The sequence below is a fragment of the Eubalaena glacialis genome, chromosome 15 (assembly GCF_028564815.1).
Source record: "Eubalaena glacialis isolate mEubGla1 chromosome 15, mEubGla1.1.hap2.+ XY, whole genome shotgun sequence".
In the NCBI taxonomy this organism is placed as follows: Eukaryota; Metazoa; Chordata; class Mammalia; order Artiodactyla; family Balaenidae; genus Eubalaena; species Eubalaena glacialis.
In genome coordinates this window covers 20,790,422-20,815,805 of record NC_083730.1, presented here as the reverse complement: position 1 = coordinate 20,815,805, position 25,384 = coordinate 20,790,422, and the positions used below count along the sequence as shown (strand labels likewise).

The following is a 25,384-nucleotide window of genomic DNA, read 5'->3' as shown; positions in this document are numbered from 1 at the left end:
CATTTCAGTTCCCAGGCAGCAAAGGCTGCTGAGTATGAACTACCCATAGTCACCAGGAAGCCCTCTGAAACCCCAAACCCAATAGCAATCCAGCAAAAAAACAAAAACAAAAACAAAAATCTGTCATTTATTGAACTGAACATGAACTGTCTACTAAGGTTACACCGAATAGGCCTGAATGATAGTTTTTAGTCTTCCCATTTTGCAGCTGACAAGACTAAGGCTGAGGGAGACTGAGAGGGTTTAGGTAACTTTCCTGAAGACACACTGTAAACGGATAAACTGGGATTCATCCTAGGAAATTAAAAAAACAAAACAAAACACACACCTAGACTTACTCCTACTAGTGAAAGATTTTAAGAAGTGGGGCCTGGAGGTCTGCATTTTTTTTTTTAATTTTTTTTTAAATTAATTTATTTATGGCTGTGTTAGGTCTTCGTTTCTGTGCGAGGGCTTTCTCTAGTTGCAGCAAGTGGGGGCCACTCTTCATCGCGGCGCGCGGGCCTCTCAACTATCGCGGCCTCTCTTGTTGCAGAGCGCAGGCTCCAGACGCGCAGGCTCAGTAATTGTGGCTCACGGGCCCAGTTGCTCCGCGGCATGTGGGATCTTCCCAGACCAGGGCTCGAACCCGTGTGCCCTGCATTGGCAGGCAGACTCTCAACCACTGCGCCACCAGGGAAGCCCAGTCTGCATTTTTAATGAACTCACCAGGAGATTCTGATATGTGGACCACTCTTTGGACCACTCTTTGAGAAGCACTGACCAATGGGAATGAGCTTGTGAACATGAAGAAATGAGCTCACGGACACGGCACTGCTGTGGGATAGTGTTCAGTTCTCTCAAACCAGCCATTTGGTATTTCAGATAAATTGAAAGTAATACGGTAGAATCCAGCTACGGGACTCCCAGAAGAGGAGCTCAGCGCAGCATGAGGAACATGCTTCTCCAGCGGGCAGATACGGAGTAGCTTACAGTAGAGAGGCCCTGAGCGGAAGGCCAGCTGCGGAGTGGAGTTAGCTGGGTTACCTAGACATGTGAGGGCTCCATGTTCCTGAAAAGAGAGAAGCCAGTGTCAGCTCAGACTCTACCTGCAAGAGATCTGGGAGGGACTGCTTCCTTGGTCCCCAAAGTACAACACGTATGGGGAGGATTCATTGTTTTCCATTTAAAGAGAAAATGGCCCGCCTTGGTTCTGAATAAGCAGTGGGAGGTATTTGAGTGTGATTTCTGGAGAATGTAAACTGTCCCCCACATCAGTTACAAATAATGACTCCAGATGAGCTTTGAGCAAATTCATGAAAAGCTAAGTGTTTTCTGTCTGTTGTAATAAGCATCCTAATACAAGATCAAAACACGCAAGTTCAGAACTGAGTCACACAGCAGGAAAACATTTACAGAACCCAGAAAAGGAGGAGTCCAGAGGCCCAAGAGCAGAGATGTTGTCTTGGTTCTCACCAGAAACTAGACACTCTGAATCACATTCATAATATATGTAAATATAGCATAAGTTAACTGCTTCGTAAATGTATATATTTAATATTCTAGGATAGTATATTTTCCATTTATTTCTATATAATCCATTTGTGGTCTTCAAAAACTCTGAGTTTGAGTTCCTTCAAGTATTGTAATGGATGACCGATTATGTCTAAACATAAAAATGTTATAATACAAAAAATATAAAAGTGAAAATGCCTTATTAGTAATTGCTTCATTTCATTTAAAAAAGCACAAAGAAATAAAGAATCACAGAAAGTAGGTTTTGCTTATCTTAAATGCTGAAAACAAAACCGAAGGGGAGTATAAAATACAAAGGCAAATTTCAGAGTTTACCTACAGCAACGATATAAACTGCATCCTAAGTAATCATATTTCCCATCTTAAAAACAGTATGTATTTTCAAGTTCTAAAGTGAATGTTACCTATTTAAAGTTACAAAATAGACATCAGCTTATTTAAAACAAAAGCAGGATGACAGCTTCTACTCATGAGAATTTTTAGCAATACTGCCGAATTCTAACACTAGTTTTTGCATATCAGGGATTTTTTTTGGCAACAAAGAGCACCATGAAACAGGAACAAATTAAGGAATTCATCTATAAACTGACTGTAGTCTTGCAAATGTCAAAGGTTTACCTAAGGTGTTTGATATTTCACAGAGCTGGTGAAAGGATTAGCTTTCTTCCTTTCTCTCATTTCCTTCATTCTATTCCTGCACTAGGCCAGCTCAGAAATCAGACCTTGCCAGGCTGTTATCATCTTTTATTTGTCTCAATTTCCAGAAATGCTGTTCCTGCATTAATAAATAGTTAACGCTATATCGTCTTTTTTTTAAAAAATAGAAGGCAAATTAAAAAATACTCATTTGAAGAATGACTCAATTAAAAAACTGTAGTCAAAGATATCTTATTTTATTCCATAAGCCTATTAGAAAGATTGAAATAATGTTTGTTCTTCTTAAAAGGAAATAGATGTGTTCTGCCAAGGCCAGGGCCTAGCACAGAGTGGACACTCACTAAATGGTAGTAATTTTTAAAAATCTCTTTCAAGAGTTACTATCAGAAAAATATTTGACTCTTCTGAGGAACTTGTTTGCTTTTTAATAGAATGAATGATGAGAATTCTATTCTCACTTGTTTACCTATTTTCTATAACTGATAGAAACTCAAAACTAAATTTAGTGCTTAACTTCCATAATCATCTTATTCTAGATACTTAACGCATCTATTTCGAGTCATTTTACAATTGTAAAAAATTAGCTATTTTATTTTATTTGAACTTTAACATTCTGATCACCTTCAAGTGGTTTTTAGAAGATGAGAATAATGAAAACAAAACAGTAACAAGAAAGAATGCTGTAAGCCTCCAACTCCTAAGATTTTTCATAGACATTAGGATGCATCCAAGCAAAATTATTTTATTTTTATGACATAAATTATGTCAATTTATGTTATGTATTATTTATGTTTTTATTGTAGTGTCGAGTGTTTAAAATATTTCAAATATCACAGGAAAAATAGCCTGGATGACTGATTCACGCCGCACTTAAAAAAATAAAACAAAATAAAACAAAAACCAGTGTTTTATAAAATTTAGAACTTTTCTGTTTTCTAAAGAGAATTCTGAGAGAAGCAAAATATTAATTTATGCTGTGTTTTAACACTTTAAAGCATCGTGCTGTATACATGGATATATGGACAGAATCCCACAGACTCATGCTCTGACCCAGTTGCTGCTGCTTCCTCCTGGGTGGTCTTTGCAGAGTTAATCAACCCTCTGTGTCTCTTTCCCTATCTGTAAAATTAAAAAAAAACAGTTCCTACCATTCACAGTTGTAAGGATTTATGACAATTTATGCAGCTTGCCTGAGACAAAGCCTGGTACCCATTAAGTATTCCATAATCGGTAGCTGTTGAATTAATAACAAAGCCAACAATATATGCTCTGCTTGCCTAGAAGTGTGCTGAACATGAATCCTCAAAGGACCTTCGGTAAGTTGCATTGAGCAGGAAGAGTAATAACTGACAGCGAAACAAGCTGGCTTTTCCTTCTAGGATGATTCTGGCTTGACTGACTTTCTCTCTGATTGATGAAGCTGGATGGAAAGATGGGGACTTGAGTCTATTTTTAATAGCAAGAGTTATTAAATATTGTTTTCCGCTTATATCAAATACCAAAAGTAACAACACTAAGAAAATAACATTGTTATTGACATAGTTATACTCTTTTTTTTTCATAAGGAAGAGAGAAAAATATCTTAATCACTTAGAATAATCATGATGAACATGTTTTTCAGGCCGTGGGGTTTTTTCCTATAACACCCTGGAATAATTATTTACTTTTGTCCCAAATCTGTTTTTGATTGTGTACAATTTCTTTTGATTATCTTAGAGGTGTGCTAAGATTCCAAAGGGCTGAATTTTGCCTGTAACATAATACACCAGTTGAATCTGGAAATTGTGCCTATTGGAAAATAGATGCTGACTCACATGGTGGACTATAGCATGACTACATGTAGCCACGTACGTGCCCTTTCATCTGTTAGAGTTCCTGCTGTCATAATTGTAATTTTTTTGCTCTGGAAGAAACTGGTGATACGATTCTCAGTTTGTCAAAGCTGTAGAATTCCACTAATGCAACAATTTGGCTTTGGTATTCAGCATTTTTGCAGCTTTGTGTATTGGTAAAACTGAACTAAGCAGAGAATCATGAATTAAATGTGTACCAATTTTGACCCTTTAACTTTGTTTTCTCTAGGAAAATATAAAAACAAACAAAAAACTTTATCTGCCAATTGGTAAACTTTATAGTGTAGCTATGAAGTTTAGAAGCACACCATGTTTGACTCTGTCAAGACACCCAGTCATTACTGCGTTGGGGAAAAGTTCCTGCTTTTCTGCTGGGGGAAAGTTGCTGCTGCTGGGGGAAAGTTGGGGGAAAGTTCCCTGGAGTTGTTTAAGGGACTGGTGGGATGATGTCTGCCGAAACTGTGCTGGACTATGTGTCTGTGTGGAGTGGGATGCCTGCTTCTCAGACATGAAGCTCGTGGTTATTTCTTCCAGGGTAGGCAAAAGGCACAGTTTTATTTAAAATAAATAGCAAAGGTACAAATCATCTGAGGCAACGCATTACAGATGTGTATGTGTACGTGTATGCAGGGATTGATGGAAATCCTGCATTTAATGTACGACGTTCATTGCTATTTTCCATACTGTAGTGAGATATGCATTGCTAATGAGGGGCAATGCTTTGAACTTTCATGTATGCATTGAGCACCCCATGTACTTTAATGCAATATCACCAAATAAGTATATATTTGCCTGTGTTTTCAAAATAAATGGTCAAATAAATATATAGCTCTGTAATCCCTGAGTAGCACAGTGACTAGGGTGACCAACCATCCTTGTTTGCCTCAGCCTGAGTTTCTCAAGATCAGGACTTCCGGTTTTAAAATCAGGAAAATTCCAGGAAGAGTTGGACCAGTCGGTCACCTTAATGGTGACGTACCAAGATGTGAAAAAGTTGGTCAATATGTTCTACCTCCAATACTAATATAGGAAGTGTGAAATCAACTGAATGTTAAATTCTAATGTTAATTTACACAAAAGGGCAGTAGCTATGCTCTCTACCGTAAGACCTGTGGTTGCTCTAGGTCTCAGGACTATTTTCATCATTATCCCCTGCCTGGTATTTATAATACACATGATAACTACTGACCAAGATTTTTTTTTTTTTTTTTTTAAAGTAAAGTGTCAATTTCTTTATTTATTTATATTTATTTTTGGCTGTGTTGGGTCTTCGTTTCTGTGCGAGGGCTTTCTCTAGCTGCGGCAAGCGGGGGCCACTCTTCATCGCGGTGCGTGGGCCTCTCACTGTCGCGGCCTGTCCTGTTGCGGAGCGCAAGCTCCAGACGCGCAGGCTCAGTAGTTGTGGCTCACGGGCCTAGTTGCTCCGCGGCATGTGGGATCTTCCCATACCAGGGCTCGAACCCGTGTCCCCTGCATTGGCAGGCAGATTCTCAACCGCTGCACCACCAGGGAAGCCCTGACCAAGATTTTGTGGACTGACTCATCTAGCCACATCAAGTCCCAGCATGGAGCCAGAGAGGTGCAATGTATCTAAATAAAAGCAGAATTAATTAATACTGCAAGGATTTGCAAACCTTTTCCTCAAACTTAGAGGGACATTTTTAGGAAATATTAAACTAGAAGGGCTGGAAGAAAGGGAAGTATAATTCACTGTAAAGAATCTTTCCGGCTTGCTGTTTCTCATGCAGTTGTCTTAATGAGATTGAGAGAAACAAGTAAAAGAGCAAGGGCTCTGGAGTCAGGCAGGATTGGGAAGGAATCCTACCTCCAGGACACCCTGGCTGTGTAATCTTGATCAAGTTACTTAACCTCTGTAGTCTCATCTCTGAAATGAGAAATGCATAGTCTAAATCATTTTCCTTTGTCATATTCTCTCAGAGAATTATATTTCTTTTCATTAGAACACTGAGCTTAATAGTGATTATTTGCTGTGTCAATCTCCCTGTGAGTTCTACGAGAGGAGTGGCCATCTCTCTTTTTATTTTAACTGCATTGTCATAGTGGGCCTTCAGTCATTTTTTGTTGAATGGAAGAATGAAGAATTTTTGTGAGGATTACATGAAATAACTTACATGTAGGGTTCCTGGAACCTTCTTTTCTTCTTGTCTGCCCAATCAAACCCACTGAAATGCTGAAGTTACAGTCTTGCTTTTGCATTTGTAGAAAAAGGTTTAGTTAATAGATATTTTGTAAATATGTAGAAAAACTGAAAATCCAAAGATCAGATGGTATATCTGCATGTTCATCCAATCTGCATATTTGGTCAAAATGCCAATTCCTATCCAGTTATTTGGGGTAATGTCTGTGCAAATTTAGGTTATGGCTAAGGATTGTGACCACAGAGAACTGGAGGTTTATTTTGTTGTGATTAGTGGTCCCTATTTCTGTAGTGAGGATGCACTGATAATCAACAATTTAGATGGATTGCATACATTTTCAAATATCTGTTTATGCCAATTTTGAGCCCAGGTATTGCATTCCAGATAAGAATTGTGTCTGAGCAGACAGTGAAAAGTGAGGACTAGCAGGAAGTTTATTTTCTTTTAAACAATCAATATTTCAGCTGTATGTGATTTTCTGTCCAAATTATGTAGTTGATTGCTTCAATTTTTTACTTCCTTCTGCATGTCTAGACACATCATTAGAACTGACAAAGAGAATTTAAGCGGCATGCCAGTCTCTGTAGCACAGGGCCTTATGAGAAGGATAATCCTTGGAACTACTCCTTTCCAAAACAATTCATATAAAACAGGCCATACCATTTATTTGTAGAAGGAACACTATTCAGCTTATCAATAAGTTAATATGGGGTAGATAGAACAAATTCAGTTGTATCATATTTTTATAGTGGGCTTATTCCACTGTAAAATTCCAATACCCTTTCAAGGAGTCCTTTAATTTTGTGTGTGTTTTGAAGAGTTATCTAGATATAACAATTCAAAAATTTTAATGGTTGTTCTATGATTTGATCCCTAAAAATCAACAATGGATGGTGTACCCTCACCATTTTTGTTCAGAATAGTCTTGTTATTGCCATTTTCTTACCTCACCACATACTCTGCTCTTCCTGTACTCTCGGTCATACTTTCTTAAAGATTGGAAGTAAAGATGAAATTAAAAACATACAAACCAAATAAATAAAAAACCTTATGAATAATTATTTTATGCATAAACCTAATAAGAATACAAAATATAGGTTGTTACCTACACAAAAATACTTGGGGTTTGCCACAAATGCCATTTTAGTTTCTACATAGTTGATGCTGATGGGGAGGGAAAAATCTCTTCTTCTACCCATCTTGGGTTCTCTAGCTGTGGCCTTGTAAATTAGACTGGCCAAAGGCAGATTAACAAGGGAAAAACAAACAGATGGTTATTAACATGTGCACCATGCATGTATCACATGGGAGTACCAGAGATGAGTAACTCAAAGGTTTTGTTAGCATTTTAGCAGAGGAACAAAACATTTTTAGAGATATGACAAGACAAAGGAAAAGGACCTTGAGTCTCTAGGGATAGCAAATAGTGGAAAGGCAAATATATGAGAAACTAATGGAAGACAAGGACTAGCTAGTAAAATTTGTTATATAGATTCCTCTGGTGCCATCTCTAGGCTGATGAGGATCTAAAGATGTCTCTTGTGATTAACTTTTGTCCTTCCTGGTAGAGAGAGGGAGGAGGGACACCTTTGTACATTTATGTTCTGTTTTAGGCAAATACGAGGGCAGAAAGCTTTTCTTGTATCTGCTTTATCTCTATTGCCTTCCACTCAAAAATAATCCTTATGCCAAAGTGACACGCAGTTGGCCTATCCACGGGTTCCAGATCCAGGGTTTCAACTAACCCCGGAACCTGCAGATATGGAGGGCAGAGTGTACAGTGCTGTTTTACATAAAGGACTTGAGCATCTGTGGATTTTGAGGGGCATCCTGGAACTAATTCCCTCCCAATACCGAGGGATGACTGTATTTTGGGATGATATGTTTTGCTACCCTACAATGCCATTGGCCTTTTCTTATGCTGCTTGTGTGTGTGTGTGTGTGTGTTGCTTTCTTTTTAAGCTATAAGATGAAACTGATAGAATTAAGGACGTATATGATAGTAATCTCTATATAGCACTCATTGGCATATTCAGGGTTCAAATTAGATACGTTTACTTTGTAGAGATCAATTACATGATATAATGTGACAAACTCTAAGTGACTTTTTAAAATAGAAAAGGATACCAAGATCACCTTTTTTACTCACTGTATCAATTCATTCTCATAGTTCAGGACTAAATTTAACAATACTGTTAGGCAAATAAAATTTTTAGAATAAAAATTTGGGAACATTGCGCCCTCCCAAGTCCAAAATTTTATAAACTACATGGAGGGACACATTACAACATGTTTGCCCAGTGTTTTACAACAGAATTTATTCTCTCATTCAGAAACATTTACTGAGTGCCTCCTATTTCCCAGGTGCTAGTGCTGTGCTGCCAGTTTTAGGAAATAGGAAGCAAACAAGACATTGTTCCAGCCCCAGGGGAGCTTACCAAGAGTCGGACAAATAGATGGGTCATTTTTACATGGTGTGATGAGTGCTTTGATAAAGACAAGTCCAGTGTTGCCCTTCCATTCCCCTTAGAGGTAGGTTCTTTGTCAAAGTGGTAACTAATGAGGCTGCTGAGTTCATCAGTGATCTTTGAGGTTAATCATGGAGTGGGCCAAGTGGGATCATGAAGGCGTGTAAGGGGGTAGGTTGGGAGACCACAGCCTTCTTAATGTGAAATCGTTTGAAAGGACACTTCTCTGACTTCTAGCAAGTACTTACAGCTATGATAGAGATGAGTTATCATGGTAGACTTTCTAAAAAGTCAAAAACAGATTTCTGGATCCCTTTCAGGGTCTGCTAGTGCTCCTTCCACACTCTGTCTCACTTACACAGGATGTTTTCCTGCACACAGAAAGTCAGTTGTATTTTACCACTTAACAAGATTTATATAAAAACAAAATGATGAATACTACTTGCATTATTAGTTGCAACTAGTCGCAACCCCAAATATGTTGTAAGTCTTCCTGTAGTGGAGCCCATCTTCCCTTCATTGTTAATCAGTCTTTTTAAGCACGTGGTTGGCTTTATCACACTAGAGTTTCTAATTAACTCAGAAGTCTGTACAGTTCTGTTGTCAAATATGTCCTGTTTGGTTCAAAAAATTCAAATTTGTCAAATTTGGGTCATTTGATGAAATCAGGTGATTTTTCCTACTGTATAAAATCCCCTTATTAATGTTTTAGTAATGTCTCCAGATATGTATATTTCAACTAATTTAGGGAGAGAGAGAAAAATATTAGAAAATTGGATTGACAATGAAACTTGAAAGATTGAAATCTGAAGAAGAAAATAACTTCCTTTGCAACAAGCTATAGACATTGTATGGACACTGTGTGAAGAATAATGATTTCTTATTCTCTGTCTTCTCCATGAGAAGAAATATATTAGTTTTGTAGGAGGTGACATGTAAGTAAAAATTCCTGGAGAATAACATCCTCTAGAATGTTTAAATACAGTGGAACTGGTCAATATGGAAATTTCCATAATGTCCTTTATGACTTTTCAGAGAAGGCTATTCGAGGCACTGTGGACTACAGTGGTGAGTGAGGCAGTCAAGTCGCTCTGGGTTCTTGTTTTGGTCAGGGGTACCTTTTCTCTGGGGCCAGTGCAAGTGGCAGCAGATACCCCCTCTGCACAGAAACAATGCCCTTCATTCCTTTATGTTCAGAAAATAATATAAAGGTCTGCCTGGTAGGTTTCTGTTCTATATATACCCTTTTACTCCTACCCTATCAAATGTTTGGGTGGTATTTTATGCAGACTCATGTTTAAACATTTTTTTTTTCTGACTTCAAGTTTTTAAGTTCGAATGTTTACAATCTCTTATCAAGGGAAACCAGGCTGCTTACTCTTGTCAGTGTCACACAGGGATGTGGGCAGCCTTTTGGGTACGAGTCATCCACAATAGCCAGAAAGATGGAGGCAAAAGACAAAACCATATCTGAAGAAGACATCCAGGTTCGAAACTAGATTTGCCAAATTGGTTGTCAGTGAGGAGTGGGATGGTGGAGGGGGCAAATGTGGGGAATTTTCTAGAGTTCTGTAACTAGAAGAAAAAGCACAAAACAGAAATGAGATGACAGAGGTCAAGACATTCGTCATAAGTAGGGATGGGTGTTGACTGCATGATGTATGTGTGTGTCATTTGGGTCAGAAGGCACAGGGTTTAGTTTGGTATTAACATATACATGCTACTGTATATAAAATAGGTAAACAGGGACCTACTGTATAGCACAGGGAACTATATTCAATATATCGTAATAACCTATAATGGAAAAGAATCTGAAAGAGAATATATATATATATATATCTGAATCACTTTGCTGTACACCTGAAACTAACACAACATTGTAAATTAACTATACTTGAATAAAAAAGGATTGAAAAATAATAAAATAAAAAAAGAAGGCACAGGGTTTAAGGGCCTGAAGAAGGGATTTAAAGCATGTGTTAAATTTTATACCCACTGAGTAATTAAAGTTATTCATCCTTACCTAGAGATGAAGTCAGTGCCTTCTTTGTTTCTTACTTTTAAAAATTTGCCAGGCAGGATATGACTTCTCCTTTTTTTTTTTTTTTTTTTAAATTTTATTTATTTATTTTATTTTTGGCTGTGTTGGGTCTTCGTTTCTGTGCGAGGGCTTTCTCCAGTTGTGGCGAGCGGGAGCCACTCTTCATCGCGGTTCGCGGGCCTCTCACTATCGCGGCCTCTCTTGTTGCGGAGCACAGGCTCCAGACGCGCAGGCTCAGTAATTGTGGCTCACGGGCCTAGTTGCTCCGCGGCATGTGGGATCTTCCCAGACCAGGGCTCGAACCCGTGTCCCCTGCATTGGCAGGCAGATTCTCAACCACTGCGCCACCAGGGAAGCCCAGACTTCTCCTTTTTGAAAAGAAGGAATCCTCTCTTAAATATTCATTGCCACTTATCATAATAGAAGGAACAGACTGGAAATGAGAAAGAGAACAAGAAGAAAAGGGGGGATATAAATGACAAATATTTAATATATGTGCATTATGAAATGTATTATAAAAATGTAAAATATGTATTATCACCCAGATAACTAAAGTGACTTAAATATTTTACATTTATATTGTTTGTGGGACTAACAAGACAGGAATTATGTCCCTACTTCTTTAATCTGGCGGAAGAACTTGAAAAAATCTAGGGCTTTTCAATATCTATAAAATTTTGAAATTTAAAAGTGATAAATATAAAAAAAAAGAGTTTCTTCCCCAATTGGTTTTTTTTTTTTTTTTTTAGGTATTATTTTATTTTATTTTATTTTTTGGCCGTGCCACACGGCATGCAGGATCTTAGTTCCAGAGGTCGAACCTGTGCCCCCTGCAGTGGAAGCACGGAGTCCTAACCACTGGACTACCAGGGAATTCCCCCCAATTAGTTTTGACTTCAGTTCAACAGAACATGAGTGGAATACTTACAATTTCATATGACACACCATCCTGGGTTTTGTTTTCTGCCCTGGTGCAAAAGAATAAGGTGAAGTTGTGGAAAAATCTCAGCTCTTGGATCGTGCAGTCATATTGTTTCTCCACAGTCTTGTCAACATGAAAAAAGTCTATGTTATGGCTAATGGTTATGCTTGAGCAATGTGTTAATACGGTCTTTCTCAGAATTGAGAAATACATGGAGCCTTTTTAATGGAAAAAATTCCAATCCTTTGAATGTTGAAAAAATATTTTTATTGTAATGTTACTTGAAATGTACAAATATACAAGGATGTATACAACATGGGGAAAATAGCCAGTATTTTGTAATAACTGTAAATGGGGTGAATCCTTTAAAAATTATATAAAAATGTATAAATATAACACTAATTATATACTCTTAGCTATTAAATATAAGACCAAAATAAATTTACAAATTAAGTAAAAACAATACTTTAAAACCAACAAAATCCAAATTAATATGATTAATTTAATGTAGTGGATGATGTTGTATTACTGAAATTAAATTACCTCTTGTAACAGGAACTCTGTTATCTGTACCTTCAGACCCCAGGTACACAGATCTTGGCTGAGGAATGCCCTGCAATAATGCTATGACCCTCTTTACATCATCCTAAGGAAGAGTATGGTCTAGTAGATACCATGTGGGATTTAGGGGCAATCAAACTTCAGTTTGAATACCTGCTCTGATTTTTTTTCCTGTAAGCGATGTAACCTTGGACAAGTTTATTTAATTTCTTAAGCCTCATTTTTCTCATCTGTGAAATGGGTGGGTGGGTGTAATACCCCCCTCCCAGGTATTGTTTTGAGGATTTAGTGAGATCATTTAGGATGCCTGTCACATAGAAGGTATTCTATAACTATTAGTTCCTTCTCTTTCCCTGATTAATCTAGTTTTTTTATTTAAAGTTCCTCACAAGTTTGGACTTCCAAAAAGAATTACAGCCTATCAGACTGTATGAAACACCAACTAGCTAAGAAAATTTTTGGAGTCACAGAATAATTAAAACTCATCACCCTCCCCCGGCCCCCACTTTTTTTCTCTATGGTTGCTTATGCTTTCTTCCTCCATTCATATGTCCTTCTAGACATTATCACATGTCCAAATCCAACCCAGAATTTAAGGTCCAGATCAAGTGCACTCCAGTCCAGAAAGCTTTTCTAAATTCTTGGCTAGAGTCATCACTCCCTTCTTATAACGCCCAAAGCACTTAATCTGTACCTCTCATGTGTTACTCAAATTTGAGTAAGACAGCTGAATATGACTTACACAGTGGCAGAGCCTTGAGGATGGGCTTGGAGAACAGCTTTCTCATAACACAGCCCAGCCAAGGACTGCTGGGAAACAACTGCAGACGGACCCACCCCACCGGAGCAGTCACAGCTAGGCCCCTCAGCACTCTAGTTGTGTAGGCTGCATCAGAGCTGTGGAAGGGTCTTTTGTTCTGAGGGTTACTGGCCTCCCATTAGCCCTTTCAGCCAGTCACGCGCAATGAGCAGTCCTGTCAGCAGCCTCATTTCTTTAGAGGAAAGGAAGTGGTAAATCAGTGTGTGGTGAGGATCATGGAACATGGGTCGTAAGAAGCTGTGTTTCTGGAAGCTTCTCTACTGGCAAGTAGACACTGCTCAGTGGCTGAACTGCTGCTGATTTGGGCAGGAAGCTGAGTCAGCTTGTGGGTCAGCCTCTGAGGAAGAGGTTGTGAGGGAGATTCATGCACTAGGGTCCAGGGAGAGATGGAAGAGACCAGAAAATGAGGCCACTGCATAAAGTAGACTCAGCCACAGGGGAGGTGAGATCAGCTGAGGGAGGAACGTTGTCAGGCCAGAGGTGTGGTTTCTGCTGCCTATGGTGAGGACAAACAAACAGAGGTAACCGAATGTACATACCAAAAAAGGTCCAAGGTGCACCATGTTTGGAATAGAATAGGCCTGTCCCTGGGCAGAAGCCCTGCCTTGTCTTGGTTAACCTTAATATCTGAAAACACACTAGTGACTCAGAGTAAATATTTCTCTAGGGATATATGCAGTAGTGTTAGCATTTCTCAAACTGACCCAATCATAAAAATCACCTGGTGAGGTTTCTAAAAAGATACAAATTTCCAGGCTCCATCTCAGATAGAACTGCAGAATCAGAATCATTAGGGGAAAAGGCTGGTCTGGAATTCAGAATTTTTTTTCTAGGCTTCTCAGGGAATTCTTACAATCAAGCCAGTTTAGGATGCCCTGTTGTGCCTGGAAGGGCTCACAAATGGGAATCGGAAAGTCTGAGTTTGAATCCAGGCTTTACCGCTCACTCATTGAGAGGTCTTGTGTGAACAGTGTAACTTCTATGAACCTGTTTCCTCAAATGAAAAAAGGGCATCCCTTTCCTCCCTACGTCACTGGCTTGTGAGGCTCAAATGCCTTCATGTGTATGACAGTACATAGTAAATTCAACCTGTTTTCCCCAAACTGTCTATAAAATAAATTACTCATGTATTACAAAAGTTTTCCATTGATTTGCAGCGTATTTTGGAAGAAGTATACATTTAGGTAAAATCAATTACAGGATGACTTTAGTGGAGGCTTTAGTCTCCTCTGTCTGGCTTGCTCATCCCCCCACTCAGCATGCATTGGGTGAGCAAGTTATATTTCTTTGGGGACTGCTTGGGTTATCATTGCTGCTTTCATTGCCTTCTCGGGGGTTTGTGAAACATGACAGGTCAACCCCAGACTCCAAGGAGAATGGTTGTGTTTGTCTTCCTCTGAAGGTGGGATGGGAGCAGACTATGGGATGCAGAATGGAGTGAGACCACATGGTGGTCAGCTATGTTTCTTCCAGAAGCAAGAAGGGAAGATAATGATCAGGAAATCTGAGCATATAGATATGTATGTGAATATACTACTCACACACACACACACACATATATATGTAAACATATACATACTTATAAATATACACATAAATATATACAGGTATTAAAAATATCAAAAAGTATAATTGGGATTAAAAAAAAACCTCATTTGTTTTTCAGCTAATACAGCCTTGATAGCTTTCCAACTTAATAAATACAGACTCATAACATGATTTTTAATGGTTGACTGCTAACACTTAAATTAATTGATGTGTCATAACTTACTTAACCAGTCCCTACTAGTGAATACCTGGAATGTTTTCCAAATATTTGCTAACATAAATGTTGCCTCGTACATAAGTCTTTGCCTAATTGTCCAAATATTTCCTTAGGAAAAATACCTAGAAATTGAATTGCTGGGTCACGATTATGCACATATAAAAAAGACTTTTGATCTATTCATTCAAGTGATTTTCCAGAAAACTTGTATCAATTTATATTCACACCAGTACCTTCTATGTGCTAGTCCCTACCGTCAAGGAAACCACAGTCTAACTCTTTATACTTTAGGATATTAACCCTTTGTCTACCTTATATATTTGCAAATATTTTCTGGTGTTTTATGCTCTTTTTTTCTCTGATTGGACTGGGTAAATCCTTGATGTTTGCTTAAATTTCATAGTGTACTTTGTGGTTTGAAAAGAGATTAAAAACTGTCCTCACTTTGATCAAACATGAGCAGGAGGCTAAGGTTATTGTTGCCACTTACAAATATGTTTACATAATGTCAGATACTCAAATTCAATCTGGGTTTGTTGGCTGGACCATCGATTCATTTATTCATTTCATCAAACATTTATTGAGTGTCTTAAAAATTTCTAGGACCTTTAAGTCAAACGTGACTCTAACTCTGAGGAAGCTGATGATCTAGTAGAGAAGAGAGACAAATAAATCCATACTTATAGTGTATTATGCAGTGTGATAAGTGCTATGATATCAGAATACACAGACTGCTCTGAGAACACAGAGTAAGGAAATCTCTAATGAGATGGGAAGGCACTTGGGCCATTTTGAAATTTTAGTAGGTATTTGGTGGATATAGGCATGGAAGGGCATTCTGTGCAAAAGGAACAGTATGATTGAAGGTGCAGAGACATGATACACATTGAAACATTTAGGAAATATGCAGTGTTTTTGTTTGTCTGGATTAAAGAGTGTTGGAGAGCGGCAGGAGGGAAGTTAGAGATGAAGTTGGGGCCAGGATAAAATGGGCCTTCTGTAGGCTAAGATAAGAATGATGAATTTTACTTAGAAAATTTTGGGAGGAAAGAGGAAGAGGAGTGGGATTGCAGAGGGAAGAGTGGGACTTTACTTGTAGTGTTTCTTCTTTTTTTCTTTCCTTGAGGGATAATTTTAGATTTAGAGCCGCAAAAACGAGTTCCCACATGCCCTTTAACCAGCTTTTGCTTATGTTAACCTTACCTAACCATAAAACATTTATCTAAACTAAGAAATTAACCTTGGTTAAATTAATAATACTATTGATTACAGAACAGAACTTTATACGATTTCACCAGTTTTTCTACTAATGTTCCTTGTCTGCTCCAGAATCCGATCTGGGATCCCACATTGTCTTCAGTTGTTATATTGCCTTGGTCTGTGATAGTTCCTCAGTTTTCCTTGTCTCTCATTGTTACTGAACCAAATTTGAGTCCGCTGGCTCTCAGGCAGTAAAGCCGATCTACTGACACTGGGTTGTGGTGAAGCAAAGTGCAGCGTTTATTGCAGGGCACCAAGCAAGGAGTCCAGGACAGCTAGTGCTTAAAGCACCTGAACTCCCCATGGGTTTCATTCAGCAAATCATTTTTAAAGGCAAGGTGAGAGAGGGGCATCCCAGGGTATGTGATCAGCTCATGCACAATTCTCTGACTGGTTGATGGTGAGGTAATAGGGCGGTGTCACAAGGGTGAATATTATCAATTCTTTAGGTGCCAGTAAGTATGGGGGCTACGTGCTCATGATCATCAAGTAGTTAATTTCTTCCATTTGGTGGTGGTTTTACCATCTGTAAAACAACTCAGGAAATGTGCATCAGATACTGGAATCTAGGTACTTCAGAGAGGAACTAAAGCAGAGGATATGGGGGAGGGGTCTGTCCTGGGAAGGCCCCATAGGGTCCTGTTAGGTTACATCATGACCTTGACGATTTGAAAGAATACTAGTCAATTGTTTTGTAGCATGTTCCTCAGTTTGAATTTGTCTGTTTTCTCATGATTAGACTGAGGTTATACATTTTTGGGGAAGGATAACTCAGAAACGATGTGCCCTTCTCAGTTTGTCATATCATGGTGAACACTGATTTTTTATTGCTATCTGATAATGTTCACCTTGATCACTTGGCTAAGGCAGTGCCTGCCAGGATTCTCCACCATAAACTTAATATTTTTTCCTTTTTAATTACTTAATATCTTCAGAATGTCAACTAAAAATCTGGAAGAACATCTTCTTGGTGATTTGGAGACATCTAAGAAATAATATCAGTATTATAATTATAATAATAATTATATATTATTAGTATTTTTGAGAGACCTGCTTTCTGAGCTGGTAGTCTCTGTCTCATTAAAGCTCTAAGCATCCTTAACAAGTCAGTAATAGTTCAGACATTATTGCTCAGTAAAGACTAACAGCCTCATCTCACAACAGATATTGTGACATCCCCCATGTGTACTTATTCTACCAGCCAAGTTGCCTAGATCCTTAAGCCCTACCCCCCTCTTCCTCTCTTTCTCAAATGTCTCATTCCCTTCAGCACACACATTTTCTCAAGTCTCTTCCACGTTAAAAAAATACCTATATATACATAAAACCCCTCAATAACTTCCTCTGACCCTGTGACTGTCTCCCTAACCACCACCCTTTCCACATACTTCGTTCACAGTAAGCTTCCAGAGTATGTCATTGACACTCTACATCTGCTTTCTGTAATTAGCCCAGCCCACGGCATTCTTCTTTTGCTCCATCAAACAATTAACATTACTCTTATTAAAGTCAACACAGCCTTTCATTTGGCACTTTTCAGTAATTACCTTAATTTACTTCCTGTGGCATTTGATGTTGTTCACCATGGACTTGTTCCTGAAATGCTTCCACCTTTCTTGGCTACATGTGTAATACTCTCTCTGGGTTTTCTTTCTGTCTCTCTGGTTGTTCCTCCTTTATTTTTCTCTATCATATTTTAAATCCGCCTACGTCTGAATGATATAAGAGTCACACTTCCAAAGACTAGAGGGAAAAACAGTAAATTTACAGGGAAGAACTTGCCAAACACTACTTTAGCCTTGAGGTTAATATCCCTAGTGATGTCATGTGGTATCAGGTACCCCTGGCATGCCGTGATGAGAAGGGTACTTTCCCTCTGTGGTATTCTTTCAAAAAACCCATAAACCAAGTCAAGAGGAGTTGACCAAGGTGGTGACATAGGAGGCTCCTGAGCTTCCCTCCTCCCACACACACACCAAACGCACAGCCACAAGTGGAGCATTTCCCTTTGAAAAGGATCCAGAAACTGGCTGAAGACTCCTACTCATCAGACAAATGAGAAAATATCCACATCAAAACAGGCAGGAAAGGCTGAGACACACTCTCACCATAAACCCCACCCCTGACACAGCACGGGGAGGGAAGCCCCAACTCCTAGCTTTTCCTTAAAGAGAAAAGGGTTTGAGCTCCACGTCTATCATCCCAACATCTGAGACTCCCAGGGAGGGACAGGCTCCCAAAACATCTAGCTCTGAAAGCCAGTGGGACTTGTTTTCACAAGACTCACAAGACTATAGCAAAATAAGAAGCAATTCTTTTTTTTTTTTTTTTTTGTCTTTATCTGACTTCTTTTTGTTTAACATCTTTATTGGAGTATAATTGCTTTACAGTGGTGTGTTAGTTCCTGCTGTATAACAAAGTGAATCAGCTATACATATACATATATCCCCATATCTCCTCCCTTTTGCGTCTCCCTCCCATTCTCCCTATCCCACCCCTCTAGTTGGACACAAAGCACCCAGCTCATCTCCCTGTGCTATGCGGCTGAGAAGCAATTCTTAAAGGGTGAGTGAACACTCACCAAGGCTATCACCCCAGCGTTCAGTGCAGAGGGAGAGGGCGAAATAGCCCTTCTGCCAGTCTTCTCCTCAAAGAGATTTATCTGCATACTTTAAAAGCTGCTGCCTGAGGGCCAGCCTTCTAATTCAGCAGGCGCTAGAGGCTGGCTCTAATCCTCCCTAGAGTCCAGAGAAGGTGGAGGACACCTCTCCCACCTGCTCCTTCCAACCTGCTCCAAGTCACCAGTTTCTCCGTGGAAGGAACTTGTATGCATGTCTGTGCCCCAGCTTTTATGGCTGCTGCAGAAAGGGCTGACTGGATCACCTACCTCTCTGCTAGCCAAAGGGGCTTCCATTCCCAGGTCGGAAGTGAATGAAAGGAGGTAGATATAATTGCTAGGAAAGTAACTGGGATGGTGTCGATGGTAAGATTAACTGGTAGGTGACAATAAGCTGTATGAGTGTGTTGGACAGGCTTCACAGGTGAGAGGTAAATGACGGGTCTTAGTTTATAAAACATCTTTTGCGTGTACGATCAGTTCTTTAGTTACTCCCTGCAGTGACTCTGTGAGATATTATTATACAACATTTTCACTTTCCACGTGAGCAAGCTGAGGTAGAACAGCTTGTGTAGGCTCACACCGAGGGCCAGAGCCTGCTCGGAATGGTGTTATTTCCAGCTGTGCTGATGCCTGAAAAAAAAAGATTGGGGGGAGGTTTGTTAGTTCATTTTGCTAAAAATGAGACTTCTTTGAGTAGGTTTGGCTAAAGCAAGATGTGTGACCAAAAAATGCTGCTTGTTCCAGGTCTTATTTTTCCTTAATCACTTCCTGTCGATGACTGTCCAGCAGCTAGTTGTGATTCTGGTGTTCTCGCAAGAGGGAGTGAGAGCACGTCCTTCTACTCCGCCATCTTGGTTCCTCTCTTCCAGGTCTTATTTTGTGCTTTGGTGATGCAGCGCTGAGTAGGCTTGATTGAGCTGCTCAAATTCCCCAAGCGTTCTAAGAGAGCGGCAGGAAAATGCAGAGATGTGGGTGTTCATTTTCATTGAGCCTCGTGCTGTTTGATGGTGTATTTATTTTACTCATATTCCTTAGGATAGTCTGATTTTTTTTTTGTCTTTTTTGGTTAAATCTCTCATAGGAACAACTCCTATTTAAGAAGAGCTCAACACATTTAAGAGGCAAATATGACAAGATCTTGGACTTTTTGTAATGCCTCTTGAAAATTTCAAATAGTCCAAGTGACCAAGTTTCTTTATATGATTTATATTAGAGCTATCAGCTTCTCCAGGTCATACAGTTTTTTCATAAACAAGGTACTGTTTAGAGGATCAGAGCTTTTGGGCTTATTAAATACATTACACATCCTTATGATAAAAATTTTTATTTTTTATAATTTAGTTAATTCATATAGTAGAATTTAATAGTCTAAATTCTACAGGGTAAACCCATGCAAAATTTTCCCCTTTCCTGGATTTAGGAAACATTCTTTTGGATGACTTTTTCCACTGCAAGTATTTTGGGTCTCTTGTGTATAACAGCTAAATGTACAGTAAAGATCCCTGTTCCCAGGCCAATATGAGAGGCAAAACACGTAGAAAAAAAGCATACAAAACAGTATAGGGTACATGTCTGATGATAGGCGCTGACAGCAAGAACTACTGAAATTTAGAGAAGAGAGAGCTTAGGATGCATTAAGAGCAGTTAGGAGAAATGTTGCAGGAAAAAAAAAAGAGAGACTTAAAGATTGAAGGGTCTTTGAAACAGCCTAATTGAAGATTATGTAAGTGAGTTGGAGGAAAGAATAACTAAACTCCATACTGATGGAAAATATGAGTATCTCATGAATTTATGATCCAAATCCCAGGAAGAGGCATTCTTGAAAAAATTATTCTTGTGAGAAGAGTGAGAGAAAAGGGAGCATAGATGGGGATGTGTATGCAGACTGCCTATGGGCAGCCCTTTCAGATCTCTATGGGTCCTTCCCTAGTCGTACAGTGGGTGAATGCCATACTTTGTGCCTGTCCTTCGTGATCGCTTACCCAAGATCTTCAGGAATTTGTTCCTCAGGCCCAGCTGAGGAAAGCCTTTTTAGATTGTGTGAGATCAAGACAGACAGCCAGACTGCAGGAAAGATGTTCTTTTTATTCTGCAGAGAGGTCCTTGCACTTACAACAATTTACACAGGTGTGGTATAAATTGTTCTCTGAACCAGTAAACTAAGAAAGCGTTATAGCAGGATGAATTCCTTATTTGTTTTCTGTTCATTGTTGAAGGGTTATATTACTTTAGAAAAGTGGAGTGATTTTTCAGAGGACATAAAATTATCTAAACTCACAGGGACCAAGAGGTATCTAATTTGTGGCCAAGCTCTGAGTAAAAGTTTATCTTTTACATGGTACAATGTAAACGAAAACTGATTCTTTGGACAGTTATTGCTTGGAGTGTAACTTCTATTCCAATTATCCAGGAATTCTGAGTCCCTTTTGAAAATAATGGCATCTTGATGTTTGATGTTATTTTATTTTGAAGAATTCAAAGGCTTTTATTTTTCACAGTTTTATTTTGATAAATATACATTATTAGAATATTCATATTTTATTTGATAATGCAATTAGAATTTTATAAAATATGCAGTTAAAATTTCTGAACGATTTAAGTAATGGTCTTGAAAGGTAAACTTGACTTTGTATCATTAAGTGAGGTCAATAGATATGCTATTATACATTCACTTCAAATTAGTTGAGTCAGCCTGGATTTTATGATGTTAGACCAGTAAGATATCAGAAGTCCAAGGATATAAGCAACAAAAAGATAATAATGACATATATATCATTAATAATTGAGAAATTTTTTGAAGTTATTTCTCAGGTAAACTGCTTAAACTGTCATGAAGGTAAATTAAGTTAGATGCATCTGGTTATAGGCTCCAGATCTCAGAATACTTCATATATTATTTTACCAAATATTCCACTTAATTAACTATTTTTCTTAGCCAAAGAAAATCCATATAAATTGAAATACATTAATGAAAGAATGATTTAAAAACACACAGCATTCAAATAAGTGTAAAATTAAAATTGATTTTAATTTTACACTTATTTAAGTTGATGTAGTTTTCCAAGATTTAAAAATGATTTTAGTGAAATTTTAATAGGTACCCAAGTGGAGAGAAGAAAACACTTCTGGATTCTGGGTTTTGAACTATCTGAAATTCAGCAGTAATGAAAATTATTTCAGGTTTAATTCAATCAAAACTTGGCAAAGTTTTTGCCTGGATAAAATAGTTATTAATAAACATTAAATTGGAGAACAATTATTTAAACTACCCTTGAGTGAGCTATAGTTATTTTATTTAATAGAAAACTTTTTGTCTTCTTTCTTTATCTCTTGCTGAAGGAGTGCCAGAAACCATTTGGGAGTGTTCACTTGAAGTAAAATGAGAAATAAGCAAAAAGGGATAAGGAAACAGGGCAATAAGGAAAAATGTCTGATCTTCAGTGTGCAAATCTATTGGGAAAACAGTATTTTTAGTTTTGCCAAGCATTTATTGAAGTTTAAATAGCAGAATAAAAGTCTTTTCTTGGGAAGAAATGGCACTCATATCTTGTGAAAATTGAAATGTTGAGGTATCATAATATACTTTCCTTTGTAGTGCATTTTTAAATTAAATTTTTAAAATTTATTTTTAAAAATAAAAATTGTACATATTTAAGGTATACAAAATAATGTTTTGATATACATGCGTCGTGAAATGATTACTGCAGTCAGGCTAATCAATCCATCTCCTCACATGGTTATCTTTTTTTTTGTGGTGAAAGCACCTGAGTTCTTTCTACTCTCTTAGTGAGTTTCCAAGTAAACTACAGTATTATTATTAACTATAGTCACCAAGCTGTACATTAGATTTCTAGAATTTACTCATCCTACATAACTGTAATTTTGTACCCTTTGACAAACATCTCTCCATTTCTCCCACCTCCCTGCTCCTGGTAACCACCATTCTACTCTCTGCTTCTATGAATTTGACTTTTTTAGATTCTGCATGTAAGTGAGATCATGCAGTATTTTTCTTTCTGTGTCTTGCTTACTTCACTTAGCAGAATATACTCAAGGTTCATCCATGTTTTTACAAATGGCAGGATTTCCATCTTTACTGTAGCTGAATAATATTCCATTGTATGTATATACCACATTTTCTTTGTCCATTCATCCACTGATGGACACCTAGTTTGTTTCTATATCTTGACTATTGTGCATAACACTGCAGTGAACATGGGAGTGCATATATTTCCTCGAGTAACTGATTTCCTTTGTAGTGTTTATTACAAATGTTATTAAACATTTATTTGTATGTGTTTTTTGCTAAGCTCTAGGCTCCCTGAGAGAAAAGACTGAATCTCTGGTCCTTTACTTACTTTCAAAGACTCAGCATAGTGGCCGACACCTACTAAGACACAGGAAATAGTCATTGCATGAATGAATGTTACAAATAAAATGAAAAACTGAACCCACAAGGAAAGTTAAAAGAGGAAGTTTGATTATGTTAGTCATTAAGAAAAGACTAATCAAAGATTTTGTGGAGATAAACGAAGACCACCCGTGTGACAATAAACAGAGGCTCTTCATTCAGAACTCACTATATAGCAAGGGTGTCAGCCACCATCACTTGTGTTTGGTAGAGACTCAGAGGATGTAGGGGAGTGGGAAAGCTTTATAGTGGGGAAAAAAGGAAGGCTTCAGGTGAACCTGAAGGCTGTTGGCATGGGGAAGCTAGAGGTAGGAAAACTAGAATCAGGTCACCTTATATGGTTGGTTTGGGGAGCATATTTGGCCTTCTCTGAATGATCCTGAGTTGGGAGAGGGGGCAAAAATTAGGAAAGCTGTCAGTCATTGGCCAAGTCCTGACCATTCTAGGCTGATTGTGGTTTGCCTTTCCTGGCTAGTTGCTGCTGAAAGTTGTGGGTCAGAGTTCTATTGAGATGTATAGTTTGACATGTTCCATTTGTATATTCAATCTCTCAATTTAGTGTTCCTCAAATATGTGACAGGTTGAGAGCCTCATTTGATTTTTTCCTTCTCTCTGGTAAAAGATGGTGGGTGCTTAGTAAATATTTGTGGGATGGTGAGAAATGGGAAGAGAAGAGGGCTGAAGTTCTTTCTCTGCTGCATCCCAAGACTGTACTATGCAGTGCAATCGCCACTAGACACATATAGCTGGTGAGCACCTGAAATGTAGCTGGTTTGAATTGAGATGTGTTTTAAATGTTAAATATACAACAAATGTCCAAATCTTCATATGAATGAAAGAATGCAAACTATCTCATTAACAATTTTTTTTCCTGCTTTTATTTTTATTTGCATTTTTTTTTTTTTTTTGCGGCATTTGTTCCCGGGCCATAAGTTTTTGTTTCTTTAGTTTCTTCTGGGATATCTTTTTCTTCTGTGCAACCTCCTTTTCTGATTTAAGATCAATCTGTTCTTTTTCGGTAAGGATCATCTCAGTGTGGCAGGGAGAGCTCATGTATGGGTTGATCCGACCATGAACTCTATAAGTCCTGCGCCGCATCTCGGGGGCTTTGTTCACCTGGATGTGCTCAATATCCAGAGAATCTACATCTAAACCCTTAAGTTCAGCATTACTCTCTGCATTTCCGAGCATGTGCAATAAAAATTCAGCACTCTTTTTGGGCCACCGACTCTTGTGTCCAGCCCCACTGTTTGGCCCAGGCACACCTACCAACTCCACCATTGTAAAGACTGAATGGCACACATTGCTTCTGTAAAGTGACATCCTTCAGATACTTGGTGGCTTTTAAGATATGCATACTGTTAATGGCCTGGGAAGTTTCACGAGTGTTCTTAAAGTGAACACGAAGGTTTGAACCTCTTGATTTGCATGTTCGTGGGGTTTTCTGGGTCAAGTGAATGGTGAACCATTTTTAGAGGTCACCTCAGGCCGCTGAGGTGGAAAAAGCTCACTGGAAAAAGCTCATTAACAATTTAAAAAATATTTATGAAATATTCAAATGATAATATTTGGATATATTAGGTCAAATAAATATGTTGTTTAAATTAATTTCACTGTTTTTAAAAAATGTTTTTAAAAATGTGGTTACTAAAAAATCTAAGATTATGTATGTGGCTTGGATTATATCTCTACTGAACAATGCTGACCCAGAGTAACACTTTTTGTGCATAAATTTTCTCTTCAATAAAATAAAGGAAATAATTTCTATAGCATGTCCCTTTTACATTGCCTCAATATAAAGGTATTTGAAAAGGCTGGAAACAAATTTGCATTCATTTATTCATTCATCAAAATATGTGATGTATTTACTATGTCCCAGACATAAAACTAGACATTCCTGAATAATTCCCAGTCCTTGCCTTTGCCAACTTGTGGAGAGAGAGACTTAAAGGGTGATTTGTTTGGTAGGCATACAAAAGTACTTAAACCCGAGAAAATTTCATGGGAAATGCTCTTGCAGCCTAATTCGCACAATGATGTATCGATAATGTAATAACTTACGTCTCTAAAAAAAGTAAAACCAGCACCAAAAATATCTGAAAATTCACCTTAGGAAGATCTTTGTTTAACATGTTTTCATGAACCAAGACGCGTTTCAGTTCTGATTTTTTTTCCCCACTTACAAGCTGTGTGACCTTGATAAGCCCCTGAACCCTATGGGAATCATAATCTCCTCCCCCATAAACTGGATTTACCTCATGAGATTGCTCTGAGGATCAAACAAGATAATATGTGTGAAAAACTAATATAAATATGAAGGATAATTATAGTT

The 25,384-nt window shown here is 38.1% G+C and overlaps 1 pseudogene; it reads right to left on the bottom strand.

The window, feature by feature from the left end:
* Positions 1-799: 799 nt before the first annotated feature.
* Positions 800-24,521, bottom strand: LOC133075104 (large ribosomal subunit protein uL22-like; annotated as a pseudogene).
* Between the last annotated feature and the right edge of the window lie 863 nt (positions 24,522-25,384).